This window comes from Rousettus aegyptiacus, unplaced genomic scaffold (assembly GCF_014176215.1).
Source record: "Rousettus aegyptiacus isolate mRouAeg1 unplaced genomic scaffold, mRouAeg1.p scaffold_m13_p_12, whole genome shotgun sequence".
In the NCBI taxonomy this organism is placed as follows: domain Eukaryota; kingdom Metazoa; phylum Chordata; class Mammalia; order Chiroptera; family Pteropodidae; genus Rousettus; species Rousettus aegyptiacus.
The window spans coordinates 33,631,037-33,641,267 of record NW_023416287.1 but is presented as its reverse complement, the minus strand read 5'-3'; the positions used below and the strand labels follow the sequence as shown (position 1 = coordinate 33,641,267).

At 36.2% G+C, this 10,231-nt stretch overlaps 2 pseudogenes; both read left to right on the top strand.

Moving 5' to 3' along the window:
• The first annotated feature begins 1,809 nt into the window (after positions 1–1,809).
• Positions 1,810–1,928, top strand: LOC118610586 (annotated as a pseudogene).
• A 7,613-nt stretch (positions 1,929–9,541) lies between these two features.
• Positions 9,542–9,660, top strand: LOC118610473 (annotated as a pseudogene).
• The last annotated feature ends 571 nt before the right edge of the window (positions 9,661–10,231 follow it).

Below are 10,231 nucleotides of genomic sequence, written 5' to 3'. Positions count from 1 at the left end.
TCCTGCTCTATTAAATGTCACTTCTAATTTCTCTGCTAACAATAAAGTTTGTTTTACCATCTCTTCAGGTTTCACAATTACTTCTCTTCTCCTGTGAATAGTTCCTCTGTTAAACTCAGTTCTTCATTTTCATGCTGCGGGTTTTCTTCCAGGGTCTATTTAATTTTGGATTTTATTAATATTTTAAAATGAAGGAAAGATGGCTGGTACCTCAGTGAATATGCATGAGACTTATTATCCACGAAACTCTGGAGTGACGATAATATATAACTATGCTTATGGTTTCCCAAATTCCATAATAGTAATATATTTATTCTGAAGTATCAACACCTGTCCCAGCTCTCCTAGTTGCTTTTAGACTTATTGTTCAAATGGTTTAGAGAGGAACCTCTGATTATATGCCTGGAGTGGGGAAAGGTAAACATTGGCAGATATAAACTTTGAATAGGTGGGAGAGATAGGAGAATGGAGGTTGAATAAATCCGGAATTTTTGCCATGGTCTACAAGACCCTCCATGATCGGGTTCCCACTGTACCACGCTTCCTGACTCTGTGCTCTAGCCACACCCAGAATGATGCTCCTCCCCTTGCCCTCACTTTGTCTTCTACCTTCAGTGCTCTGCCTGCAGATACTTAGGTGATTAATTCCAACACTTTTGTTCAAATAGCACTTTTTCAGAGACTATTTCTATGACCATTCACAGGAAATATCTGCTATTCTCTGTCCTACTTTATTTTTTTCATAAATGCTTAATACTTATTGACTTGCAATCAAATGTTTAATATTTCTTTATTATCTGTCTCCTCGCATTAGAATGGAAGTTCTACAAAATAAGTGAACAAACAAAACAGAACCAAACTCATAGATCAGAAAACATTTTGATGGATGCCAGATGGAAGGGGTTTTAGGGTAAATGGGTGAAAAAGGGGAAGGAAGTAAGAAGTACAAATTGCCAGTTTTAAAAGCAGTCATAGTATGTAAAATACAGCACAGGGAATATAGTTAATAATATTGTAATAATTATATATGATGTCAGGTGGATAGTAGACTTGTCCAGGTCATCGCTTTGTAATTATATAAATGTCTAATCACTATGCTGTACACCTGAAACAAATATAGTATAGTATATTAACTGTAATTAAAAAAATTTTTTTTTAAAGAATGGAAGCTCCGTGAGAGGAAGCTAAAGGACTGCATATCTCTTTTATGTCCCACCTGCTTTCTCTTCTATTTGGGTAGCCAAGTTATCAAAACAAATCTTCATTCCAAACTTTATTAAATAACTCTGGGATCCCAGATATATAAATAAAAGACATTTCTAGATTAGAAAGGAAGAAGTAAAACTATCTCGTTTTCTAGAAGACATAATCTTATATACAAAAAACACTTTTTTATAACCCACAGAAAACTATTACTGCTAAACATGAATTTGACATTTCAGGATACAAGATTAATTGCATTTTTATATATTCACAATAAACAAACCAAAATAAAGTTAAGAAAATAATTTCATTTACAATATCATCAAAAAGAATAAAATATTCATTCTGGTCAAGATGACAGAGTAGGTGGATGCTATGCTTGCCACCTCCCATGACTGCATTAAAATTGCAACTAAAATATAGAACAATCAACCTGAAGAAACATCTGAAGACTATGCAACAGAAGCCCTATAACAAAGGTTATAAAAAAGAAGCTATCTTGAAACTAGTAGGAGGGGCAGAGTTACAAAATGGATTAGCCCCGGACCCATACTTGGTGATCAAGAATTGGGAGATATCTCAGCTGCAAAAGTCCTTACTGAAGACTACTACGGCCATATCACCCTGAATGTGCCCGATCTCGTCTGATCTTAGAAGCTAAGCAGGGTTGGGCCTGGTTAGTACTTGGATGGGACACCACCTAGGAAGACCAGGTGCTGTAGGCATTTAAAAAAATTATAACAATTCCTCACTGAAGAGTGAAGCTCCCCATCTTGGAGCACCAGTGGCAAGAAGAGCAGCCCCACGACATCTAGCTGTAAAAATCAGCTAGGATTCTATCTTTCCAGATTAGACAGAAGGTTTCTGGAAAACCAGGTGTCTCCTTAAATGGCCTGCATACAGACTTTCTCACTTCCAGGAGCTCATCCTGGGCTCTGGCACAAGGACAGTAGCTGGGAGGTGCCAGAAACATACAAGGAGAGACCATGTTGTGTGGCTTCAGGGCAAAGCTTGGAGGGAATGCCATCATTGTCCTTGCTCTGAGCCCTCTTCCCATATAGCCAGCAGGCAGATATCATCATTCCTGTGTTAAGCCCTCCCCACAACATGGCCAAATCTGAACTTTCATTGGCCTGGTAGTGACTCCATGGGACTACACCCCACCTGATTTGCACACCACAAGAGGTTTTTTCCTGGCTGGCAGATAGGCAATGTCAGCCCATGCTACAGTCTTTCTTGGATGATTGTTGGGGGTCTGTGGCGCTGGAAGGGCAGCAGCTGACGGAGGTGGACTCTGAGACTTTTGTGGAGTGGCCCCAGACTCAGCACTGGCATGAAATTTGAATCTGCATTTATCTGTTAAACACCACTTGTGACTTGTGACACTGGTGACTTGCTGAGAACTTGCCCTACCCAACTTTCATAACACCCATATCTTCTAAGGCTCTTTCTAAGGCTGAAATGAAAAATATGCTAGAAAGAATCAACAGCAGATGTAATGAAGCAGAGGATTGAATCAGTGATTTAGAAAACAAAGTAACAGAAAACACCTAATCAGAACAGTAACAAGAACAAAGAATTTTTTAAAATGATAATAGTGTAAGGAACCTCTGGAACAATATCAAGCATAACAACTTTCACATCATTAGGGTACCAGAAAAAGAAGAGAGAGAACAAGGGATTAAGAACCTATTTGAAGAAATAATGAGAGAAAAACTCCCTAACCTGGTGAAAAAGATAGACGTAGAAGTCCAGGAACTGCAGAGACTCCCATACAAGATGAACCCAAAGAGTCCCACACTAAGACACATAATAATTAAAGAAAAAGAAAGAATCTCAAAAGCAGCAAAAGAAAGGCAGTTGGTTTACCTACAAGGAAGTCCCTATAAGAATGTCAGCTAAATTCTCAAAAGTAACTTTGCAGGCCAGAAGAGATTGTCATGAAATATTCAAAGTGATGAAAAGTAAGGAACTACAACCAAGACAACTCTACACAGAAAAACTATCATTTAAAATTGAAGGAGATATAAATAGCATCCCGGATAGGAAAAAGCTAAAGGAATTTATCACCTCCAAACCAGTACTGCAACAAATGTTAAAGAAATTTCTTTAAGAAGAAAAAAAAATCAAGAATACAAGTAATAAAATAGCAGTGACTACACATCTATCAATTACTTTAAATGTATATAGATTAAATGTTCCAATCAAAGATATAAGGTAGCTGAATGAATAAGAAAACAAGACCCATACTACACTGTCTGTAAGTGACCAACGTAGGATGGAAAGATACACATTCTGAAAGTAAAGGGATGGAAAAAGATATTTCATGCAAACGAAAACAAAAAAACCTAGGTTATCAATACTGATATCAGACAAAACAGACTTTAAAACAAAGGTTATAAGAAGAAACAAAGAGGGACATTGCATAATGATAAAGGGATCGATCCAACAAGAAGATATAACCCTTGTAAATATTTATGCACCCAACATAGGAGCACCTAAATACAGAAAGCAAATATTTGTTAACTAACATAAGAAGAGAAATTGACAGCAATACAGTTATAGCAGGGGATTTTAACATTAATGTACAGATATTCCAGACAGAAAATCAACATTATCTTTACCCTGATTCCAAAGCCAAAGACTTTGCAAAAAAAAAAAAAAAAAAAAGGAAACTTGTAGGCCAATAACCCTGATAAATATTGATGCAAAACCTCAACAAAATATTAGCAAACCATATTAAGCAATACATTAAAAAGGTCATATGCCTTGATCAAGTTGATTTTATTCCTGAGGTGCAAGATTGTTTCAGTATCCACAAATTAACATGATAAACAACATAAACAAATGAAGGATAAAAATCATATGATAATATCAATAGATACAGAAAAAAGCATTTGACAAAATCCAGCATTCGTTTGTGGTAAAAATTCTCAGCAAAGTTGGAATAGAGGGAACACACTTCAACATGATAAAGACCATGTGTAACAAACCCACAGCTAACATCATACTCAATGAGAAAAAGCTAAAAGCATTTTCCTTACAATCAGGAAGAGACAAGGATGTCCACTTTCACCATTTTTATTCAATATAATATTGTAAGTTCTAGCCACAGCAATCAGACAAGAGAAAGAAATAAAAAACATTCAAATTGGAAAAGAAGTAAAACTGTTGTTATATGCAGATAACATGATACTATATAGAGAGATCCCTAAAGTTTTCATCAAAAAAACTATTAGAACTGATAAATGAATTCGATAGTAACAAGATACAAAACTAATATTCAGAAATCAGTTATATTTTTATACAATAATGAATTATCTGAAAGAGAAATTAAGAAAACAATTTCATTTACAATTGGATCAAAAAAATAAAAAATAAAATACCTATGAATAAATTTAACCAAAAAAGGTAAAAGACTTGTACTTGGAAAATTATAAGACATTAAAGAAAGGAATTGAAGAAGATACAAATAAATAGAAGCGTATACTGTGCTCATGAATAGGAAGAATTAACATTGTTAAAATGTCCATATTACCTAAAACAATCTATAGATTCAGTGCAATTCCTGTCAAACTACTAATGGCATTTTTCAAATAACTAGAACAAATAATCCTAAAATTTATATGGAACCTCGAAAGTCCCCAAATAGCCACAACGTTGGAGGCATTATAGTACCTGATATCAAACTATACTACAAAGCAATAATAATCAAAACAACATGGTACTGGCATAAAAACAGGCATATAAATCAATGGAACAGAATAGAGAGCCCAGAAATAAACCCAAACCTAGATGGCCAATTAATCCATGAAAAAAAGGGCAAAAATATACAATGGGGTAAAGACAGTCTATTCAAAAAATGGTGTTGGGAAAACTGGACAGATACATGCAAAAAAAAATTTTAAAATCTTGACTGCCTTCTTACTTCACATACAAAAAATAAACTCAAAATGGATGAAATACTTAAAAGTAAGACCTGAAACCATAAAACTCCTAGAAGAAAACATAAGCAATAAATTCTGACATTGCTCTTAAAATATTTTTTTCTGATATGCAGCCTTGGGTGGTAGAAACAAAAGGAAAAACAAACAAGTGGGACTACATCAAACTAAAAATTTTTTGTGCTGCAAAGAAAACCATCAACAAAACAAAAACAGAACCTACCAAATGGAAGAAGATATTTGCCAATGATGTATCCAAAATTTATTTAAAAACTCATACAACCCAACACACACACACACACACACACAAATCCAACTAAAAATTGCTCAGAGGACCTGAATAGGCATTTCTCCAAAGAGGACACACAGACGGCCAACGGACATTTGAAAAGGTGTTTAATGCCACTAAACATCAGAGCAATGTAAATTAAAACTACAATGAGATATGACCTCACAGCTGTCAGAATGACCATCATCAATAAGTCAACAATCAACAAGTGTTGGTGAGGATGTGAAGAAAAGGGAACCCTCCTGCACTCTTGGTATGATTGCAGATTGATACAGGACCACTATGGAAAACAGAGAAAACAGTTTGGAGGTTCCTCAAAAACCTAAAAATACAACTATCTTATGACCCAGCAATTGCACTTATGGATATTTATCCAAAGAAAGCCAAAATTCTAATTTGGAAAAATACAGACACCCCTATGTTCACAGCAGCACTACTTTCAATCAACGACTGGATAAAGAAGTGATACATATATACAATGAATATTACTTAGCTATAAAAAAATAAAATCTTTACTGTTTGCAACAAAATGAATGCACCTAAAGGATATTATGCTAAGTATTATGCTAAGTGAAATAAGTCAGACAGAGAAAGTCAAATACTATATGATTTCACTTATATGTGTAATCTAAAGAACAAAATAAACAAACAAACAAAACAAAATACAGAAAACAAACTGGTAATTGCCAGATGAGAGGAGGGTTGAGAGAGGGCCTGGCTGAATAAAGTGAAGGGATTAAGAAGTACAAATTGGTAGTTACAAAATAGTCATGGGGATGTGAAATACAGCATACAGAATATAATCAATAAGATTTTAATAGCTACATATGGGGCCAGGCAGCTACTAGATCAAGGTGATCTCTTCTTACATTATATAAATGCCTAACTTAACCCCTATGCTGTACACCCAAAACTAATATAAAATAACATTGAATGTCAGGTCTAATTGAAAAATCAAAAGGGAAAAGGTGGAGAGGAATAAGAAGTTCCAATTACCATGTATAAAACAAATAAGTCATGAGATGTGGTGTACGGTATAAGGAATATAGTCAATGATGTTGTGATAGTGCTATATGTTTCCAGATGGTTGCTGGACTTGTCATTGTGATCACTTCTTTAGGTATATAGATGTTGAATAACTGTGATGTATACCTGAAACTAATACAATACTATATGTCAGCTATATTTTAATCAAAAATTTTTTAAATCAGCAAAAAATTAAAATAACTAGGAATAAATTTAAGCAATTGCGAGACCTCTACATTGAAAACTACGAAATATTATTTAAGAAATAAAAGAAGACCCACATAAATGGGAAAAAAAACTCATAGTCTGGATTGGAAGACAATTCTCAAGATGGCAATATTCTCACAACTGATCTACAGATTCAATTTAATCCCCATTGAAATTTCAACTGTTTTATTTTGGTAGAAATAAACAAGCTCATCCTAAATTTTATAAGAAAATATGCTAAATGAAAATGCTAGACCAAAATAAAAAAAGAGAGCCACATATTATTTAATTCCATTTATAGAAAATGGCCAGAATAGGCAAATCCATGGAGAATAGCAGGTTGTGTTAGTCAAAGGCCAGGAGCATGATAGAATGGAGGGTAATGCTTAAAGGCACAGGGTATCTTTTTGGGTGATATACTCTGGAATTAGATAGTAGTGATCATTGCACAGTATTGTGAACATACCACAAACTCTGGAACTGCACATTTTTCAATGATTAAAATGATGAACTTTATGTTCTGTGAATTTTATTTCAAATAAAAATGAGAATAGAAAAATGAATATGTCATAGAAAACAATTAAGAAGATCATTAAGTGTCTCGTAGGAATACAAAATTTAAATATTTTAAATTCAGAATTTCAAATTTTTCAGAAAATATAATGAAAAGACTTTAAAATGAAATACATTCTGATCCACGATTGCCTTATTATAGAATAGCAGCTATGATAATGAGCTTATAGCTTGACTACCTGAGATCAAATCCTACTTGTGTGACGTCATTAAGTTGTTTAAGCTTTATGCCTCAAAATTACTATCTGTGCAATGAAAATTGTAAAATCACCCATCTCATAGAATCAATTTGAGATTTAATGAGGCGAGACAGTGCTAGTACTTAGTAAATACCCTGTCGTTAGTTATCATCCAAAGCATTAAAAATGAATTCATGATTATTTTCACACAATGAAAACAGTAAGACCCCATTAGCCCAAGTAGTTTTCCAGCTCCTATTGAAAAAAAGCCACTACGTGAAGAAATTTCTGAGTGAAGTATGGAGTGTATACATCAATCAGCTTTTGCTACTAAGTTTTGATTCATCACTTACAGCTTTGTCTGCCACACTTTCAAAATATCTTCCACCTTTTAAGAAAGTTGTCTTTTCCAGTCCTTTTTCCAAAATGTGATCTGTCCAATGACATTTTTTTTCAAAGAATCCTAAGCTGATATTTTCGATGGATTTAATGCAGAGATAAAATAAGCACCTTTGAAATCAAGCTGACTTGTTGTGTCTCTGTACCTATGGACAAGGTGTGAGCACCCCATGGAAAATAACAAAGAAACCACCTTTATTTTCGGAGTTAGTTACCTCTGCTTATGTCACACAGACATTACAAACTACATAAACATTATGGCAAGCAGGGCCAAGCAAGAGGTTCCTGATCACATGACCAGTTTCATGAGTCCCTTGGTACTACCTGGCACCATCAGCACTTGTTCCTCCTTCCTAACCTTGGGACCTCCACCTGTGCCTATTTCTACAGGAATTGTATGAGGTTAATCTTCAGGAAGTTTGCTTCACAACAGCAAACTATTGTCTTCTGGGCATTATTAGCCTAACTGCAGTTTGGGCATTCTCCTGGTTTGATTCCAGAGAGGGAGCATGTACCTTGATACTTGATTCATTCATGCTATTGTGCATCTGCGAGCAGGAATGCCAATCAACCTATTCTTTATTCATTGGAAAGTAGTTAGATATTTTATTAAGAATACATAAAATTGTACTTTTGTGATTTAATGTTATCTATCAGGTACTTTTCTCACCACTTTGCATATATTTTTCTCATCAAACACCCACAGTCAGAATACTATCATCATCATCATCATCTTTTTCTCATAGATAAGAAAACAAACACAGCAAGGTAAGTGGTCTTCCCAAGGTCAGATAGCTGTTAAATGGCAGAGCTAGAATCAGCTGTTCCACCAGATCAGTACAACAGAGAAGTCTGGCTCTAAGGGCTCTAGAGTCACAGTTGTAATTGCTATGCTAAGAAAGTTCAGACAATAGGTCACATCTCGATGTTGTTGACCAAGCAAAACAAAAGAGAAATCAAAGTTTAAGTAGTAGCTGTGCAGGCCAGGCAGATTGTGGTTTTGTTTTGCAAGGGATTCTGGAAAATGTAATGGTCTTAACTTAGGTTCCTTCAAAAACAGACACTGAGATAAGGCCTTGGCCACAAACAGTCTATTTGAGAGACAATCCCAAAAGATAGAAGTGGATGAGTAGGGGAAGTGGACAAGATAAAGAGAAAAGCCAGTGGAAGGAGCTTTAACGAACAGTTTACTATTCTGGGCAACTGGGGTTTGGTCCTACAAGGATTCGCTCGGACACATTGTAAAACATAGCTCAGAATTATTCCATCTGAAGATGAGAGGTTGTGGGACTTATCCACCAACTTCCATCCCTCATTGACCAAGGGCTGTCCCCAGAGCAGTTGCCCCTGCATAACTGGGTCATGCCTATACCTGTCTTTCTGCAGCCTTAGGGAATGAAGAGTAGAAAGACAACATGTACACTTGATGCAGAACAAAGGAACAGTGCATCGACCCATCTCTAGGGCTACAGTGAAATTAGATGGACCACTGAGGAGTAGTAGCATGAGGCCTCACAAGCACCTGCAACAGGCATCTTTGTTCTGAGTGGTCTATGTACTGCTAAAATTCAGGAACTTGCTACTAAAAGAAAGGGGAGAAAGCAGATGTGAGGGATCAATTGGGGATCTCTGTCATGTACTCCTTGACTTTTTAATATTTCTTTCTTAATAAAGCCACCAACATGGAAACTAAAACCAGTAGGATTTAAAGGTTGGAGCTAGTCTACGACTGTGCCACCCTGAACATGACAGATCCCATCTGATCTCAGAAGCTAAGCAGGGTTGGGCCTGGTTAATACTTAGATGGGAGACCAGCTAGGAAGACCAGGTACTGTAGGAAGAAAGAAAGAAAGAAAGGAAGGAAGGAAGGAAGGAAGGAAGGAAGGAAGGAAGGAAGGAAGGAAGGAAGGAAGGAAGGAAGGAAAGAAGGAAGGAAGGAAAGAAGGAAGGAAAGAAAGTAGGTAGGTTGGGACCAGAACAGCACTTGGCATTTCTGTCAACATCTCCACAAGGAAAGGTATCATGCCAGATTGGGGTTCTGTTAACACCCAAAGCTTTCACGCACTCACTTGGACCAGCTAATGTATTTGATAGACTCTGTGTCTCTTCAGGTATATTCTTTGTTGTGAATGACATCCGAGCAACTCTCAGCAGTAGAGGAGGAGGGCTAGTTATTGCTGCATAACAAATCACTCTTAAACGTAATGGCTTGTAACAATACTTCTTTTTCCTGGGAACCCACAGTGTGGGAAGTGCTTGGCGGGGACAGTCCCATGTGGCATCCACTGGGGTAGCGCAAAGGCTAGGAGCTAGAACCTTCTGAAGCCTTGCTCACTCACATGGCCATGGCTTATGATATTGATGACAAGTGGTCAGTGCTAGCTGTCAGTTAGGTCTGTTGTCAGAATACC